At 38.9% G+C, this 20,789-nt stretch overlaps 1 protein-coding gene across 1 annotated transcript in view; it reads left to right on the forward strand.

The window, feature by feature from the left end:
• Wdr81 (WD repeat domain 81) overlaps positions 1 to 20,789 on the forward strand; it is a 523,698-nt gene that overhangs the window by 437,463 nt on the left and 65,446 nt on the right. The window lies entirely within an intron of this gene.

The raw sequence follows: 20,789 nt of genomic DNA on the forward strand, positions 1-20,789 counted from the left end.
TATCCCAACCCCAGGAGGGGTACAGGCAGATTTTCTTTTTCTTTTTTTTTTTTCTTTTCTTTTTTTTTCACTCCTTAAGTTGCTTGTTTGGCACATAAAGAAATCAGCAGTGCTACCTCAAACATCCTATGCTGGATAACAATCTGAACTGAGGAGAGAGGTACTGAAACCTCATTTGCATCTACTTATATCTCTTGGTACCTTTTTTTTCACTTGTGTTGCAGTCATCCCTCATTTCTGACAGAGGTTAGGGAACCAGAATGCCAGCAATCAGCTAATGTGTGTAACCCCACCTGCTTAGGCCCACAGTCATAATTTAATTGTTGTACATGATGACCTAAAAATTCTGTGCAACAACAGATGCCAGAATCTAGTAGTTTAAAGTGTATTCTGAGGTGATTTAATAACACAGTGTAGTAATATACTCTAGCTAAAATATAGCTAGAAAAGTTGGCTTGATTTAAATTAAGTGATTTAAAATCATGATACAAAACAGTTTAAATCAGCAGTTTTTGACACATAAAATGTTATATAAATGTCAGAAGTGCATAATTTCACAAGCAGTATAATTTATTTACTCATATTTTGTCTCCCCCACCCAAAAACCACTGCTGGGAGGAAAAATTGTAATTAATGATAGGGTACAGGGCTTCATGGTTCCAAGTCTTCCACTTCCACCCAATAGAGAGAGGCTCTGTGGTTCCCAATCTGCTGCTTCCACCCAGCAGAGAGGGGCCTGAACCTGGGAGTGTCCCCTATGAAGCTGCCTGATCATTGGGTGTATAATGGTAGGGCAATTACAAAACCAAGACATGCTTGGAGGGTGTCCTTCAAGCTGTTCTGGCAGGGTGTCCCAAGGCCACTGGCTGCAGCTGGTAGGCTGTGTGTCACTGATGCCCTGCCTGGATTTGGGACTGTGCAGGTGGGCAGGGCCTGTGGTCCATCTTCTCCTTTATTTACCATCAACATGACAAAAATGAAACAAAGCAAAAGCAAGCCCATGAAAACCAAATCACCAAAGGGATTCAGAGTTGGAGTGTGAAATGTGGGTAGGTTGAAGAGTAGAGGTGGGGAAGTGGTGGAGACTGAGTAGGAAGCAGGCAGGTATATGTTGCTTACAGGAAGTTAGGTTCAGGGGAGGGTGGGTCAGCTAGGATAATTGTTGGCAAGGGCCATAGGTACAGTGGCCTTGCATCCAACATGCATTTCTTTAGTACTAATCACCTTTAATATGGTCGACATTCAAAATATTTAGTGAAAAAAAAAGATATTTGTTTAGTATGGAATAATGACCAAATCTGAGGAGTTTGGGGGGGTCCGTTATTCTGGGAAGTCCCAGGAGATGAGCTGCAGCCAATAAGAACCTGAGCTGAATGTGAGAAATGCATCAACTAGTCAAAACACTCATTTGTGTGTAATGTCATGGAGCATCAGTCTCCCTGTGCTTTCTGGCATGTTGGGACATACTGGAGGGGAGCTCACATCATTTCATATCGTAGCTTTTGTAAAGGCTTCAGCATGCTTGCATGCATCAGCCATGGTGCCTCTTGACACTGCACAGTCTCTGGCAACTTTCCTATTCAGTCCTTTATCCCTGAGGTTACATTCTGTTATCTGTCCCAGATCTTTTTCAGTCTCCTTCGCAGTACAACCCCAGACTTTCACACTTCTCATCTTCCTCACCTAATTGTCATCGTCCATCCTCTCATCAGGCGCAAACCATCTCAGTCTACCCCTCCTCATCCTCACAGCAACAATATATTCTAGTCCCATCTATCCTCTCAACTTCTCAATCATAATCCTAGCCTCCCAGGCCTTACATTCAAGGATGCCCTACAACTAATCAATGTTATTTCTTTATGTTTCAGCCTATGATTATCCTCTTTCTTTACTTCTCAGCTCTCACTACCATACAACATTTCACTCCTAACACATATCACATACAAAGATCCCTTAGCATGGAGGGAGAGCCCTTTCAGTGTTAGGAGACGCAACAGCTCCCTGAACTTCCTCCTGTCTCTCCATACCCTAGTCACAGAGCTAATTCCAGCCACACCTCCAGCATGACATGCTCCCCAAATAGCAAAACTTCACACACACGAGAAACTCTCCAGCAAGATCAATCCTTTCACCCCAGATAATCGCTGCTTGCTCTTTGACACACTGCATGCTCAAAATCAGCATTATTTCCAAGTCTTCTATTAATATCAATTTTATACATCTCTTCTGCACCCACCTGTCACAAATACGACACAAGATGAAATTACTTCCCATACCCTTGTGGCAAACTGCACATGGCCACACTCCACCTGCTGTGACAGAACCACCACCAGCCTTAGATATAATCACTTTTGTATTATTTGCATTTACTCTCAAACCCTTGTGCCCCATTCCATCTCTCCATTTCATAAATCTTTCCTCAACCTCCCTTTCATTCTCTGCAGTCAACACCAAGTCATCCACATACAACATCTCCCATAGGAGTCCATTCCTGAAGTCTCGTGAGAGAGCATCAAGCACCGTGACAAACAGTAAGGGGCTCAAGACTAACCCCTGATGCATGCCACCATTCACAGAAAACTCATCACACAAATCACAGTTCACTCTCACCTGGATGCAAGCACCCTTATACAGTATAATCCCAATTATCCAGTTATCAGGCACCTGGAATTATCAGACAAACGGGAAATTCATGGACTGACGAGTGTATAAATAATATAAGTGTGTGCCATTTTCATTGGCCACCCCAGAGCGGGTTAGTCACGTGAGACTGGGTGAAGTAGGGGGATGTGACGTGAAGGCATTTCCAGTTCAGGTCGTTTCCTAGTTCATCCCCTTTCCAGCCCTCCTCCTCCCCTTCCCCCTCCTCTAGTTTTAGTCACCCTACATACGTCCACAAATTATCAGTCAGCTTTCCACCATCAGTCAGTAAACAAGCACTCTCTCTGTTTTGCTATCTCATGTTGTCATGTCCTGATTAGTGATTTGTACTCTGATGCCTAAAGTGCAAACAAATCTTAACACATTGTGGTCACCTTGAAACAAAAGCTGTACAAATGCAAGTCTTCAAAATGGTGAACATTGTAAGAAAATGATGACAGTATTTAATGTAGGAAATTCCACGAGTTTTGATATGAAATCCCAGGGACCCAAGCTATTTGTGTGTGTGTATTTATCTATTTGTAGTATACAGGAATTGAGCAATGCTCGTGTTGTCCTGTCTCTATATCCACATTTATCAAGTCTACCTTTACACACATAAATGTTTTTCTCCTACACCACCTTTTCATCTAAGTCGTTCCAAATACTTATGTATTTACCTAATATACCTAATTGTGATATACACGAAATGTGCTGTGCTCGTGGGTTTCCGTCGCTGTTTCTCAATAAGTCAGATTTAGCTTTAAACTCGTTTAAGTTTTTAGACTGAACGATCTCTTTGTCCAGGCTATTCCATAAGTCTGTACTTCTATAAGGAAAGCTATATTTCTTGATATCCTTCAAGCAGCTTGACTTTTTCAATTTCATTCCATGTCCTCTTGTTGCTCTCTTATCCCATAAAAACAGATCTTCTTTGTCAATTTTATCTACTCCCACCATGGTCCTGAACACTGCAATCATGTCTCCCCTCTTTCTCCTTTCCTCTAACGAAGGCAAATCCAGCTTTTCCAGCCTCTCTCTGTATGACAGATCTGCCAGACTGGGAACCAGTGTGTGTGTGTGTGTGTGTTCTTACCTAATTGTTCTTACCTAATTGTATCTTTACAGGAATGAGTCAAGCTCGTACTGTCCCATGTCTTAAACCATATTTATCGTACATATCTTTAAATTTGTGAATTGTTTTGGCACACACTATTTCATTCGGTAGTGCATTCCATTGATCAATTGCTCTGTCTTTATCACCTCTCTTCTTATGCACTTTTTTGCAGTGTCCTCTTGCTGATGCTTCTCCATATGTTAAGTAATCATTTATGTCTATTTTCTCCTTTCCTGATATGCACTTATATAGCATTATCATGTCACCTCTTTTCCTTCTCTCCTGTAGTGTTGGTAGATTCAGTTTATTTAGTCTTTCTTCGTAGCTTAGGTCCCTTAAGCTTGGTATCCATCTTGTAGCGGCCCTTTGAACTTTTTCAATCTTGTCTATATGCTTTTTGAGATGAGGACTCCAGACTACTGATGCATATTCCAGGGTTGGTCTAATGAATGATGTTATTATCCTTCTTAGCATGTCTTCATTTATGTATGTGAATGCTATTCTCATATTTGCAAGCAGTGTATACATGTTCCGTACCTTCTCGCTGATGTGGTCAGCCGGAGATAGTCTGTTATTGATAATCACACCTAGGTCTTTCTCACATTCTGATGTGTATAGGGTTTTATTTCCTAACTTATAATCCCAATCAGGTCTTTTTCCACTTTTACCAAACTTGATTACATGACACTTGTCCACATTGAATTCCATTTGCCATGTACTACTCCATTCATGAAGTTTATTTAATTCTTCTTGTAGCTCGTTACAAGAGTCTGTGTTAGTAATTCTTCTTTGTATTTTTGCATCATCTGCAAACATATTCAGATAGCTCTCATTTCCAGTGTTACTGTTTATATCATTTATATACACTAAAAACATGATTGGTGCCAGCACTGAACCCTGTGGTACTCCACTAGTCACTTCTTTCCATGATGAGTAGTTTCCTCTTAGTACTGTCCTCATTTCTCTTTTTATGAGAAAGTCTTGCATCCAACAAAACAGTTTGCCTCGAATTCCTCCTTGATGGTACAGTTTCCATAAAAGTCTTTGGTGTGGTACTGTGTCAAAAGCTTTCTTGCAATCTAAATAGATACTGTCCACCCATCCTTCCCTTTCCTGTATTGTGTTTGTTACTCTGTCATAGTAGCTCAACAGATTAGTAACACATGATTTTCCTTTTCTGAAACCAAACTGTCTTTCTGTTATCATACTGTGTTCTTCTAGATGGTTTACCCAAGCTTTTCTTATAAGTTTTTCTAGTACCTTGCTTACAACACTGGTCAGTGATACTGGTCGGTAGTTGAGTGGATTTTGTCTATTTCCTTTCTTGAATAAGGGGACAATATTTGCTTTTTTCCAAATATCAGGTAGTTTATCTTGACTCAAAGGTTTCTTGAAAATTAAAAATAATGGTTTACTTAACTCCTTTGCACATTCTCGTAATACCCAACATGAAATTTCATCAGGACCACTTGTTTTTCCTCTGTCTAATCTACTTAACTCCTCCTGTATTACTTTTTCTGCTATTTGTATATCTGGTAGTATGTGTGGACATGCGTGTTCCACATAGTCCCTCTCAAAATTTTTTTCTTCTGTAAAAACTAATTGGAAATTCTTATTTAGTGCTTCACAGATATCTTTCTCTTGTGTATAAGTGATTCCCTCGTCCATAATGGATTGTATTATATCTTTTACTTTAGTTTTGCTTCTGATATAGCTGTAAAACAGCTTTGGTTGATCACTACTTTTATTTATTATATCCTCCTCAAACTGTTTTTGGGCTTCCCTCCTTATTCTTGTATAGTCGTTTCTTGCCTGTTTGTAATTATTAGACGCCCTTTCACTATTGTGTCTTCTGTATCTATTCCACAACAAATCTCTTCTTTCTTTTGATTTTTTACATTCTGTATTGAACCATTTCTGTATTTTCTTATCTGCTTCTTTGTGCTGTGGGATGTACTTCTGGACTCCTATTTCATAAAATTCACAAAAATTTTTATATACAGCATTTAAATCTTGTCCTCTAAGCTCATTTTCCCAATCAACTTCTAAGAAATACTTCTTTAGGTCTTGATAATTTCCCTTTTTATAGTTTAGGCTCTTTTTGTAACTATCATTGTTGTTTACTATGTCATATGCTATCCTGAAGTTATAATTTAGTACTGCATGATCGCTTTTGCCGAGTGGAGGGTGATATATTAAACTATCAATATCATTTTCTTGCCTTGTAAATATTAGATCTAGCACTGAAGGTACATCAAGTCCTCTTTTTCTGGTGGTTTCCCTCACATGTTGCGTTAAGAAAAACTCTTGTACAAGATCCAGGAGCTTTTGGTCCCAACAGCTTTCTTGGGTATTTAAATATCTAGAGTATTCCAATTTATATTTGTATTGAAGTCCCCAGTTAGTATAATTCTTTCCGATTTCTCTTCCATTTTATGTAGCAATGAATTGTACTCTCTGCCAGGTCCTCATATTCGTCTTTTTCCCATGTGTTTGATCTGGATGGCATGTACAAATTGGCTACAATTACTTTACCTTCAGATGTGTCGATCTCTACTGCAATCAGTTCTACTTGTGATGGTATATCTAGTTTTATTTCCTTGACTTTTAGATTTTTCTTAGTTAATATTATAATTCCTCCTCCTTTTTTTAAATATCTGTCTCTTCTCTATATATTGTATTCCTCTAAGTTTAGTATGTCGTTTGATATCCTTGGTATTAATTTTGTTTCAGTTAGGCATATTATTTGTGGTTCATTTTCTCTGACATATCTAGTAATTTAGATACCATTCCATCCACATTTGAGTACATCAACTTTATCATCTTGTTTATATACTTGTCATGACATGGTTCCACTACCTTCCTCCTTTTTCTTCCATCCTGTTTGTGTACCACTTTCTTACCTGCAATCCTGTTACTTTGTAAAAAAATTTCTTCTTCTCCTCTTCTGATCTTCCCTCATTTTTTGTTTTTGCTTCCTCTCTTTTCTCTTTCAGTAATTCCAGTTCCTCTTGTGTTAGGCATCTTTTTATCCATACATTTTTGAACTCCTCTTTTTCCTTAAGATTCTTTGCATTTTTTAGTATCTCTTCCACAGTGTTTACACTCTGTAAAGTCACCTTTAGAGGTCTTGTCTTGCTTTTCTCGTATTTCCCTAACCTTCTGTGTTCCTCTATGTGTTTACTACAGATTTCCTCTGATACTTCTTTCAGTAAGCTCATTACATTTGCCATCTCCTTTTTGTCTCTTGTGATCTTGTTTTTAACTTCTTCCTCTTCTATACCAGTGATTACTATTGATTTGTTTATATCTACTGAATCTCTGACTAACTTTGGATTGTTTTGATTATTCTTTTCACCTCCTTCTTAATGCTTTTTTCCTCCACCCTTGTTTCTAAGTCTGTCTTTACTTTCACCATTTCAGCATACGTGGTTTCTGCATCATTTTTGTAGCTTTGCACAGCTTCATTCACTTGTGTTATCTTGTCCTCAATATCACTGCTCTGGTCAATAAGACTGCTAACTTGCCTAATTGTCTCTGTGTCATTTTTGAACTCTTCCATAACACTCTCGTGATTGACTACTGTACTTGCCATTTCACTCATTTTCTTCCTAAGTGTACTCAATTCCACTGTTAGTTCACTGATGGTTGTGTCTTTCTTATTTGCCTCCTTTCCTAGTTTTTCTATTTCTTCCTTTTGCAAATGCATCTGCTTCTTTATTTCATCAATTTCATTTTTGAAAGCCATTTCTAGTTTGTTTACATGTTCAGCCAGTCTATTGTGAGTCTCTACTTCAACCAGTTCTTGGTAGAAATCATCATTTTGCTTTTTACCTTTATCCCTTTTCTTTTCCAAATTTGTTTTACTGAAGTATGTATCCATTTTGCAATACTTAAAGTGCAAAGCATGTACTTACAATCTCCTTGTTGTTGTAGTCTAAACAAACCTCAGAGATGACTCAGTGTATTCTTTCGTCTTGGTTTTATTTCCTGTTTGAACAAGTCTTGTTTAAACTTATTTTTTTTTCCTTTTGATAATGAACAATCATTTAGTCTAACCTGGTACTGAGCTTGACTCATACAAAGATACTATTTAGGTAATGCCACTGGCCGTGATGATTTGGTACGGAGCGCCGGTGTCACACGTCCGCCTAGATTGAATCCCTGTGTGTGTGTGTGTGTGTGTGTGTGTGTGTGTGTGTGTGTGTGAAAAGCAAGATGAATAATTCCACTGAAAACAAAACAAAACAAACCAAAGGGAAATAGTCCAGTAATGGCAGAGTTCTCTGATCTAATTACCACACTGGATGCAAGGGCACCATATGAGCTATTTCGGTGTGAAAGTGTAGATGATATGGTGGTGTTGGCATGCTGGTCAAGAAGAAATGGGTGGAATATGTCATGAATGTGATGAGAGTACATGAAAGGATGGAGTGAAAATATTATTTGGAAAACTCATAGTTACAGTTTTACCATCATATGCCCCACACATTGGCTCGGATGTTGAAGAAAAAGGTTGATGCCAGGATGACATGTTATTTGTGGTTGGTGGTATAGGAGATGATGATACCATGGGTTTGGATGGAGATTTAAATGATCATGGGGTTGAAGCAAATTAAATAATTAAGAAATATGAAAGTTGTAGTATCATGGATTTAATGGTATTTCGTGCATTAGGAAACCTTCAGGAATGTACTGTTAATATTATGGTGTAACTTTAACTTTAGTTTGAAAATGAATGACAGTTTGTACTAAACTGAGACAGATTTTGGAGTACTATATAAGAAACAGGGAAGTGGGCATGGAAGTACAAAAGTCACTGCATGATAGTATTGTGATACCAACTCTAACATATGGAAGCAAAGTTTGGACCTTGTCAGAAGGACACAACAAGAGTGAATGTGAGTGAGATGGAGGGGGGAAGAGAGTGGAATATGCCGAGGATGTGATGGAGGGATGGAGTTGGGTATATGAGAGAGAGGGGTGTGAGCTGGGGAGAGGACAGTGAAATGGCAGGGGAGTGGGCAACATGGAGGCGATTTGTTTGTGGACAGCCTATACAGGATTAAGGTGTCTGACTATACAGTAGATAGATAGATAAACTTGATTATTGCTCATCAAACCAAGAATAATATATGATTTAACTTCATCTTCCAATCAGCAGTCTTCAGATTGAAGTAATTATTTAATTTCATCCTTTCAAATTGAAGTGAATGTTTCATTATACCAAAGGAAATTCAGTACATTGTAGTAGTTCTATAATTGGTCTGATTTGCCAATACCGATTTTTGCAGTCAATATTGGCATGTTGGTTTTGGAGAGAAGACATATTTACAGTATTTGCCTTTATTCAAGAAGTTCCTTCATTGTCTAGTCTGCTTCTGTGTGAAGTAGTGTTGTTGCCATGACACTGTTTTGCATCATAATAAGGAAATGTCTTACTAAAAACTATTAAAAGGTCAAACATGGCTTTCCGTACAACTAATCTTTCTGCTTACATTGTTAATCTTTTCTCTCTATTGAGCTCCTCTAGTAACAATCTTATAACTTTAACCTGTCTTGTCACTGCAGTGGGGCCTGTAGACCCTCCTAAGAAGTGGTAGCTATGGCACTTTGGAACTGCTGATTTGAAGGTCTTCAGGCAGTTCTATAGGTACTTTCATTTTCCTTGCCATAATTATTGCTTCTATGGCTGAGAACCATCTGAGTGTGGTTAGTGCATTACAAAGACAGTGTTCTTGGGCATGGAAGCATACATTCCTTCTTCTTGAGAGAGAGAGAGAGAGAGAGAGAAAGAAACTTGGTTTAATCATGCTTATTTTAGTTCTGTCCACAATAAGTAGAAGGCCTACAAAAGGTTCTGGTTTCAACCCATCCCTGAATCTCATCTCTTTTACATATCTGCCCAGCATCGTACCACATCTGCTCTTTGCTATAGTAAGAATAATTTATTGTGTACTAAGTGCTCTGAACTGTCTGACTCAAATTCTTCCTGCTCTGTCTGGCACTTTGACAAAACTCTTTCTAACCACTGTAAGTTATCCTCCTTCCTTCTTCTTTTCCATTGTAATGATTCTGTAGATGTTTTTCTGCTGAAAAGGCACAGCTCTTCACCCAGAGTTTCTCCTCCAGTTTCACCGTGGACAATTTCAGAGCTGTTCCTCCATCTCTTCACCCCTTTAACTTCCTCATGACTTATAATAGAATTTCATTAGCTGATGTACTTTCTGCCCCACTGGCCTCAATACTATCAAGGTGTATGGGCCTGATAGGGTCTCTCATGTTCTCAAGATTTGTGCTTCTATGCTTTGACCCTGCCTAGGTAAATTCTTTTTGCCCTATCTGTCGACTTGTACCTTTCCCTCTTGCCAGAGGTTTGCAGTCATTCAGATCATCCTGAAGAAGGGTGACCGTTCCCAGCCCTCTGGCTATCACTGAGATGCTGTAACATCCTCTGTTCCTAAATTTTTTCAAATCCATTATTAACCCCTACACCGCGGGCTTGTTTACCAATGACTTGCGTGTCCTGCTGGGTTATTTGGGCTCCGACAGACTCTCAAAAAATATTTGCCAAAAATCAGTTATTAGTCCTAGAATAATAAAATTACATATGCTTATGGCACATACCTTCAGCTTTCTCCTGGAATGATTGTTGAGCCTTCGTCGGTTACCGTAGGGCTTGTGGAGACCTCTGAAGTAGGGTAACGAAGTCTCCACTTTACACTTCCCGACAACCCGTAATATGATTACCACAGCCAGATACAAACACTATAAACACTATTCTACAATTTTCAAGTAGTTTGGGATCCATACTCAAAAAAAAAAACACTGTGAAAGCAATGGAAATTACGAGCGCGTCTCATCGTCGCACTGGCGCTAGTTCGCTCTTGGTACTCTATCATTTATTATTCATAAAACCCCTCACACTTTATATTTCTATTACTATATAACACTTATATATATCTACAGTCTTTATCCATAAGTTTCCTTCAGTAGTATTAGTTTATTGTCACTGTAGGGATTCAATTTCTTTCAGTAAAATACGTAGCATTCACTTTCTCGTCCTGTATACTAGCATTGAGAGTGAATGTCACTTTCATCTTCACTCTCATAACTCATAGCATTCAGACATGCTAGAGTGAAACTTTCACTTTCATTACTACTAGGGTATATACTCGTATTCTTATAATACTACTCATTTACATTTCTATTTACGTTCTCTATTTTATTTATGTTATTTACATTTCTATTTTATTTACACTGTGTTATGCACTGTCACTTGAAGTAACTTATAAAACTATTTTCCATTGTTCACATATATTTACATTCATTACTTTCACTTGCTGTTTACACATTATTTACACATTATTTACAATTCCACTTGCACTGTTTTACTCAATAGAAAGATCGTAGTTACTCTTTTATCAATTGTCAGCCCTTTACCTCTTTCCACACGAGGTTTAGTAGGGGGTAAAGGTCACAGGGCCCTTTGCATGTGGGTGAAAAAGTCCTTGAAGTCAGCAAGAAGAAACATACGTACCCTCACTTCAGAAGATGAGAGGAAACTGATAACAGAGGGCCGGGGTTGAGGCCTACTTAGGGGATATTCAGAGCTACCAATGTTAGCTCTTGAAACAGCTATGTCTAGCACTGAAATGATTGGCAGGAAATCTAGACAATACATTATAAATTAGGTAGTTCCAGGTGAATGTAAATATCACTTAGGCTTCTCCCTTCCCTCCTTACATGTGTATTTATTACGAAAATAGATTATACGGCATATTTCAAGGGGAAAAAAACAGCGAAAATTAGCGAACGATTGCACGTGAGGTGTTGTCAGGTGATAATTAGCCAATTCCAGGTGTATGGCACTCTCACTTACCTTATTTCTTTCTTGTATATATTATTTGGTATAAGAATAGGACATAGGGCTTATTTCAATGGATGAAATCAGTGAAAAATTCCAGGGAAGATTTACTTAGTGTAGCACGGCCGGGCAGGCGAGAGGATAGGGTAATGGAGGGGGGGTAGGGAGGGGAGTCAAGAATGGGGAGAAATGGCTAAATTGTCAACAATGGATGGGAGTACAGATGAGATTAGGAGTGCTGACTAGTGTTGGACATTGGCAGTACTGATAGATGATACAAGCCCCCACTTGGAAGCCCGGGTGAATTCAAAATAACACAGAATCACAAAAGCGACGCCCCGCGGTATGATCCCTTGCTCCCAAGCGTCACGAAAGTGACACCCCGCGGTTAAGGGGTTAACAAAAATTTTTAAGGTATCATTCCTACCATAACCTTTCTGGTCACCAGAATAGATTCTGCCAGGGATACTTCACAGGATATATTCTCACTTTCCTTTCAAATTCTGTATAATCTTCCTTTCAGGGGGTTTGGCAAATGCCTTGCCATTGTGCTTAACATCTCAAAGGATTTTATGATTGAGTCTGACATAAATTCTTAATTTTCAGACTCCCCCTTATGGTTTCTATCCCTGTATTTGTGCCTTCATCTCTAGCTTCTTTCTGGTCACTCTGTAGCCAGTGTTGTAGATGGCCATCAGTCTTCTCCCAGAGGTATAATAGAAGTGTTCTTCTGGGTTCTGTCCTGTCACTGACTCTCTTCCTTTTATTCATAAATTTCCTTCTAAGCTGCACAACTAACTCTGTCCACTCATAGCCTACACTGGAGACTGCACTCTTCATCAATCCATCTGGTTCTCATGGCATCCATCACTGCAGTTACTTCAGCAGTTATGGGATGCGGCTATGGTGCACCTAATTTCTGACTTGGTCAGTATCTCTGATTGGAATTAGGTAACTGTGTTTTATTTAATGCATCAAAAACTCACTTCCTGCATCATTTGACCTGCCAAAATCTTCCACAATGATATTCTTTAATATTCAGCAGCATCCAAATCAATTCTGCATCATTTCCCAACACTCTGTTGAATTCATTCTCTTGGTGCTTTTCTTGCAAAGATCATATTACCCCTCTAGCAAAATCTGCCTCCAAGAGATTAGGTGTGCCAAGCTGACTTCATGCCTTCTTTACCTGTGCACAGTGGTTAACTTTATACATGGGTTTTTATTTTTTATTCACCCCAGTGTCAAGTACAACTCGTGTGTGTGTATTTATGTATTTGTATTTACCTAATTGTAGTATACAGGAATTAAGCAATGCTCGTGTTGTCCTGTCACCATATCCACATTTATCTAGAGTTCTTTTACACACATAAATGTTTTTCACCTGCACCACCTGTTTCTCTAAGTTGTTCCAAATATTTATGTATTTACCTAATATACCTAATTGTGATTTACACGAAATGTGCTATGCTCGTGGGTTCCCATCGCTGCTTCACAGTAAGTCAGATTTAGCTTTAAGTTTTTAGACTGGACGATCTCTTTGTCCAGGCTATTCCACAGGTCTATACTTCTATGAGGAAAACTATATATCTTGATATCCTTCAGGCAGCCCGACTTCTTCAATATCATTCCGTGTCCTCTTGTTGCTCTCTTATCCCATACAAACAGATCTTCTCGGTCAGTTGTATCTACTCCTGTCATGGTCCTGAACACTGCAATCATGTCTCCCCTCTTTCTCCTTTCCTCTAAGGAAGGCAAATCCAGATTTTCCAGCCTCTCTCTGTATGACAGATCTGCCAAACTGGGGACATCTTGGTTGCTGTTCTTTGTATTCTCTCAATCTTGTTTATATCTTTCTTTTTGTGTGGGGACCACACTACCGCTGCATATTCTAACCTGGGATGGATCATGGCCATTATCAATTTTTTCATCATCTCTTCATCCATGTAATGAAATGCTACTCTTATGTTACTCAAGAGTTTATACGATTCTCTAAGTGTCTTGTTAATATATTTTTCAGGTGACAAACTGTATTGGACCAGCACTCCCAAATCTTTCTCTTCTCTCGTTTTTGTGATTAATTCATTACCCATCAAATAATTCAATGATGGCCTCCTGGTTCTTTTACCCATTTCCAATATTTTACATTTATTTACGTTTAATTTCATTTCCCACATCCGGCTTCAATCATGTATCCTGTCCAGATCCTCCTGCAGCATTTTACAATCCTCCTCAACCTCTACCTTCCTCACGACCTTTACATCATCAGCAAACAGACTTGCATGACTGTTCACTCCATTTACCATATCATTTACGCAAATCAGGAACATTACTGGCGCCAACACCGAGCCTTGAGGGACTCCACTTGTTACTTCCCTCCATCCAGACATCCTATCCTTTATTACTGTCTTCATTTGTCTGTCTCTCAGAAAGTCTCTCATCCATTCCAGGAGTTTCCCCTTCAGTCCTCCTACAGTATATAGTCTAGTTTCCACATTGGTCTCTTATGGGGTACCTTGTCGAAGGCCTTCTCTAAGTCTAAGTACACACAATCCACCCAACCGTCTCTCTCCTGTACCGCGTCAATCGCTCTTGAGTAAAAGCTCAACATATTGGAAACACATGACCTTCCACTTCTGAACCCAAACTGATATTCAGCCAAGATATTCATCTCTTCTAGATATTTTATCCATCTGTCTTTCAGGATTCTCTCATACAATTTTTGCAACCATGCTGGTTAGAGACACTGGTCTATAATTCAGGGGTTCTTCCCTGTTTCCTCCCTTATAAATTGGTACCACATTTGCCCTCTTCCATTCTTGTGGCACTTTCCCATCTTCCAGAGAACACACAATTAAACTGAGAATTTTATCCACCAGTTGTTCTCTGCATTCCTTCAGTACCCAATTAGAGATTCCATCTGGTCCTGGGGCTTTCCTTACATCTTGAGGTTCTAGTAATTTATACACTTCCTGTACCTCCACTTTTATATCTTTTATCACCGATACATTTCTAATCACTCCCTCCCCTTCCACAAACTCCTTTTCTTTAGTGAAACCCGATTGGAAACATTTGTTCATTATTTCAGCTTGCACGGCTGCATCGTTATAGACCTCTTCTTTTACTTTCAGATTGGTGATTCCTTCCTTTTGTTTCAGTTTGCCATTAACAAATCTATAAAACAGTTTGGGTTCATCTTTTCATTTGTGTATTATACCCTTTTTCAAAATTCCTTTCTTCTTCTCTACTTATCCTTGTGTATTCATTTCTAGTTCTTTTATATTCTTCCTTTGTTCTGTTGTTACCTCTCATTCTTCAGTTGTTCCACGCCTTATCTCTCTCTTTTTTTGCTATCATGCACCTTCTGTTAAACCACTCCTTTTTCCAGTTTTCTTTCCCCCTTAATCTTGGTACAAATTTTTCCACTTCCAAATTATAGAGGTCTAGAGAGATATCCCACTTCCTCTGTATCTCTCTTGTTTCTCTGAATTTTCTCCAATCCTCATTTTCGAAAAATTTTCTCAATCCTGTAAAATTTGCATTCCCAAAGTTGTATCTTCCCTGCCTATAAAGTTTGTCTCTTGGCTCGACATTCCTTATTATCATCTGGAACTCAATGACCACATGATCACTTTTTCCTATAGGACAGAAATATTTCAATGATTCTATTACTCTGGGTTCTTTGGTAAACAGTAAGTCTAACCTTGGTGGTGTGTCCTCACCTCTGAACCGTGTCTCTTCTTTGACCCATTGTGTCATCACATTATTCATTATTATATTTAATAATATAGTGTCCCACGAATCTTCGCTGCCACCTGAGTCCCATTCCTCCCAGTTCGCCTCTTTACAGTTGAAGTCACCCACCAAAATTATATTGCTGCCTTTCTCAATTATTTTTTGTAAATAACTAGCCATATCTGACAACATCTCCTGGTATTCGTCATCATTCCATGCTCTTGTCTTAGTGGGAACATACACTACTGCCATCTCTCTCTTAACATTCTCTCCAGTTTCTAATTTCATATTTATCACTTCAGCCCTGCCTTCTCCCATTTCCACGGTAACTACATTTATGTTGTTCTTCACTGCTATCATCACTCCTCCTCCCGTTTTTTCTTTTCTGTCTTTTCTCCACAGTTTGTATTTACCATCTCCCAAATGAACATCAATATCTTCTCTTAATTTGGTCTCTACAAAGCACATGACATCAGGTTCATGTTCTCTCAAGAAATCGTTAATTTCGAGCCTTGCTGATATTAAACCATCTACATTAGTATATATCACCTTCAAATTATTTTTGATGTTTTTTATACCCTCTTCTCTCCTACTCTCCTTCAGTACCACTTCCTCAATTTCTGATCTTTCACAGCCATCTCCCTTAGTTTCCTTTACTTCTATTTCCTTAAATACCATTTCCTTACTTTCATAACCATTACTCTCCAAAAAAAAGTATTACATTCTTCCTCTGTCCTCTTATCATTTTTTTCCTTTACTTCTTCCTTCAGTGATTTTAAAACTTCTCTTTCTTCTTCATTCAAATCTTTTCTTATTACAATATTTTCCATCCCTGCCTCTTTGTTTAATTTCCAGGTCACTTTAAGTATATCATTTACTACACCTTCTGATGTAAACTTGACTCTCATTGGTCTTGTTTCCCCTTTCTTATAAGGCCCTATCCTCCTTACTTCCTCAATTTCTTTTACCCACTTGTCTCCTTCGGGGTCAATCTTGCCTAATATTCCTCGCACCAGGTTCGTGTCTCTCTTGAGTCTCACGAACCTAACCTTTTCTTTCTCTTCCCTGTTTCCAAATATTACCACACATCTGTTCCTTTCTACAGTTTCTCTCACTATTTTCTCTTTTTTCTTCAGTATTTTCACTACATTTTCTTCCATTTTTTTTTCATGTTCATTTCCCTTTCTTCCTGGATGATTTCTCTTAAGATGACCACTTCTTTCTGTTCTTCTTCTACGTGTGCCCATTTTGCCTTCTGCTCTTCCAATACACTACTCACCTTCTCCGTTATATTAGTACTCTCTTCTAATTTCCTCCTCAATTAGACATTTTCCCGCTTCAAATTTCTAATTTCCTCATTCGCTATCTCATTGGACTGGATCTGACTCTGTATAGTAGTCTCTGTATTTTCAGACACGTCCTTTATCACTAGACACTCTACTTTCTTTTCAAGTTCACTAATCCTCATAATCAGTGTTTTAACCAGATCCATGACATTGTCATTTCTATCAAATCCTTGAAATTCGAGTCCCTCAATGTTTACATTTTCGGCCATGTTTGATATTGGTTAAAGTACCAAAACAGCTGCTACCGAAAAATACTACAAACATTCATGTATACTCTAGCCAATAAATCTTTACATTTTTGGTAGTCTATTAACTTTCATTATTTTAAATTTAAAACAAGACCTTAGGAGACAGGACAGACTAAATTCCTGAAAACTACTTAAGGTTCACAGCGATGTCTGGGACGTCTGCTCTCTCTGGCTGTTCGCTCTGTGTGTGTGTGTGTGTGTGTGTGTGTGTGTGTGTGTGTGTGTGTGTGTGTGTGTGTGTGTATTTACCTAGTTTTATTTACCTAGTTGTGATATACAGGAAATGTGCTAAGCTTGTGGGGTCCCATCTCTGTTTCTTCGTAAGTCAAATTTTGCTTTGAACTCATTAAAGTTTTTAGATTGGATGGTCTCTTTGTCCAGGCTATTCCACAGGTAAAAGCATCTATATTGAAAACTATATTTCTAGATATTTTTCAAGCAACTTGGCTTTTTCAGTTTCATTCCGTGTCCTCTTGTTACTTGTTACTCTCCCATCCCATACAGACGGATCTTCTCTGTGAAGTTTTTCTACGCCCATCCTGGTCTTGAACACTGCAATCATGTCGTCTCTCTCTCCTTTCATCTAAGGAAGGCAGGTCAAGTTTTTCCAGCCTTTCCCTGTACAATAGATCTGCCAGGCTAGGGTCAGTCCTGGTCGCTGTTCTTCATATTCTTTCGATCTTGTATATTGTCTTTCTTTTTATGTGGGGATCACACAAGTGATACATATTCCAACCTGGGGCAGATCATGGCTACTATCAATTTTTCATCATCTTCTCATCCATGTAATGAAATGCGTCTCTTATGTTAGTCAAGATTATACATCTCTCTAACTATCCTGTTAATATGTTTTTCAGGTGACAAATTGTTGTGGACCGGCATTCTCAAATCCTCTTCTCTTGCTTTTGTGATTGGTTCATTACCCATCAGATAATTCAGTGATGGTTTCTTTGTACTTTTACCCATTTCCAATATTTTACATTTTTTGGCATTGAATTTCATTTCCCACATCCAGCTCCAATCATGAATCCTATCCAGGTCCTCCTGCAGCATTTTACAGTTTTCCTTAACTTCTGCTCTCCTCATGACCTATGCATCGTCAGCAAACGGACTTGCATGACTGTTCAATCCATCTTCCATATCATTTACCTAAACCAGGAACGTTATGGGTGCTAACACCGAGCCCTGTGGGACTCCACTTGTTACTTCCCTCCATCCAGACATTGCTAACACTGAGCCCTGTGGGACTCCACTTGTTACTTCCCTCCATCCAGACATTGCTAACACCGAGCCCTGTGGGACTCCACTTGTTACTTCCCTCCATCCGGACATCTTGTCTTTTATTACTGTCCTCATTTGTCTCTCTCTCAAGAAGTCTCTCTTCCACTCCAAGAGGTCTCCCTTCAGTCCTCCTATATGCTCTAATTTCCACATTAGTCACTTGCAGGGCACCTTGTCAAAGGCTTTCTGATACTATCCATCCAACTATCTCTCTCCTGTAGCATGTCAGTCGCCCTTGAGTAGAAGCTCAAGAAGTTGGAAACACATAACCTTCCACGTCTGAATTCAAACTGGCCTTCTGCCAAAATGTCCATCTCCACCAGATATTTTATCCATCTGTCTTTCAGGATTCTCTCGCAAAGTTTTGCAACCATGCTGGTCAGGGACACTGGTCTGTAATTCAGGGGTTCTTCCATGTTTCCTCCCTTATAAATTTGGTGCCACATTGGTCCTCTTCCATTCCCGAGGCACTTTCCCTTCTTCCAGAGAACACACAATTAAACCGTGAATCTTATCTGCCAGTTGTTCTCTGCATTCCTTTAGTATCCAGTTAGAGATCCCATCTGGTCCTGGGGCCTTCCGCACATCTTAAGTTTCCAGCAATATGTATACTTCTTGCACTTCAACTTTTACATCTTTTAACACTACATTTCTAGTCACTCCCTCATCCTCCACAAAATCACTTTCTTTAGTGAAGATTGATTGGAAGCATTTGTTCATTATTGCAGCATACATAACCGCATATTTATAGACATTTCTTTCTACTTTCAGCTTATTGATTCCTTCCTTTTGTTCCAATTTGCTATTAACAAACCTGTAAAACAGTTTAGGCTCTTACATATGTCAGCAATACCTTTTTTGAAGTTTCTTTCTTTCAGTGGATGTTTTCTTGTATGTTCATTTCTATTCTTTTATATTTTTCCTTTGTTCTATCATTATATCTCTTTCTCCATTTGTTCCATGCCTTATCCCTTTCTTCTTTTGGTATCATACACCTTTTGTTGAACCAGTCATTTCCCCTGTTCTCTTTCCCACTAACTTTTGGCACATAATTTTCCATACCCTTATTATAGAAGTCTTGAAAGATATTCCACTTCTTCTGTATCTCTCTTGTTTCCAAGAAATCTTGCCAATCCACTTCTTCAAAAAATTTTCTGTCCTGTAACATTTGCTTTTCCAAAGTTGTATCTTCCATGCTTGTATAGCTCATCTCATGTCTCCCCATTTCCTTCTGTTGTTTGTTATTCTGTCAGTACATGAGCACTGTTTCCTATAGGACACAGATGTCTCAGAGATTCAGCTGCATCAGGTTCTTTGGTAAGAATTAAATCTAGTCTTACTGGTGTGTCTTCACCCCCAAATCTTGTCACTTCCTTGACCCACTGGGTCATTAAATTTTCTGTTGGCCAGTTTACCTCTCTACAACTGAAGTCACCCATCAGATTATGTTGTTGCTTTTCTCATTCATTTTCTGTAGGTGCCTAACCATTCCCTTTATCTCATGATATTCCTCCTCATTTGTTCCCTTTTGTGTGTGTGTGTGTGTGTGTGTGTGGACACCAGGCTGGTCAGTGTTTCCCGCGTATCCATTCTTTTACCGAACAAAATTCATTAAATGAACATAACGTTCAGCTAGCACAAGGTGGTTGTTAAAACCTAAATTCATTAAAAGAGGGTTCAGTATATCAAGCATTTACTGTACTGAGATATTTCAGGGTTATTGCTCATGTAATGCCACTCAGGGATGAGTGAGGCTGGTCACTCTCATCTTAAATGTCAGGACCAACTTGCCTATCCCTGGGTTGCTGCGCTTCTCATGGCGCGATGTAGGATTGGATGATGGATGGATGGCTTGGGAATATATATCTGATTTGCAGTCTTTCTGGTTTGAGTGAGATTCTGTTGTTTCTTTTAAATTGCTCTTCTGTAATGCTGGGTAGTTGAAGGTGGAGGAGATCTTATAAATGAGAAAGTTTTTATGTGTGGGTGTTAAATCTTTCAGGTCCAGTGATTCCAACCATGTTTGTGTGTTGAGTTCATGGTGAAACTAAACAGCTTACTGTGGTCAAGACTGTCAAATCCATTCAGTATCTTAATTTTGAATGAGCTGGCCCCATAGTCTATAAGATATTAATGAAAACAGTCCGAGAGCCCTCAGGCAGTCCAGATAACTCTGTCTCATGATGGACCAAATAAGCTTTGTAGCTCTAACCTGAACTCTTTCAAGTTGATCTATGTCTTTCCCAAAGGTATGTAACCAGAACTGCACAGCATATTCCAGAATTGGGCGTATTAAAGAGTTACAGAATCGACAAGTGCTCGTGGGCCCTTCGGGCCCCTTGCACTTGCTCCTGCGGAGGGCTCTTGCACTGCTGTAGCTATGGGCAAAAAATTCTACGAAGATCCTATACCGGGCGCCGAGAGCGGCATTTTTTAATCAAAATATGATCGCTCATTAAGTACAGTAAAAGTTTTTCAATTGTGATGGGACCAAGTTTTTTCACATCAGCGAATTTTTTGTGATTTTTTGTGCCAATTTTGGTGCAGTTTGAATC

Source organism: Coenobita brevimanus, chromosome 93 (genome assembly GCF_032717465.1).
Source record: "Coenobita brevimanus isolate Jiangsu-jjx chromosome 93, ASM3271746v2, whole genome shotgun sequence".
Lineage (NCBI taxonomy): Eukaryota > Metazoa > Arthropoda > Malacostraca > Decapoda > Coenobitidae > Coenobita > Coenobita brevimanus.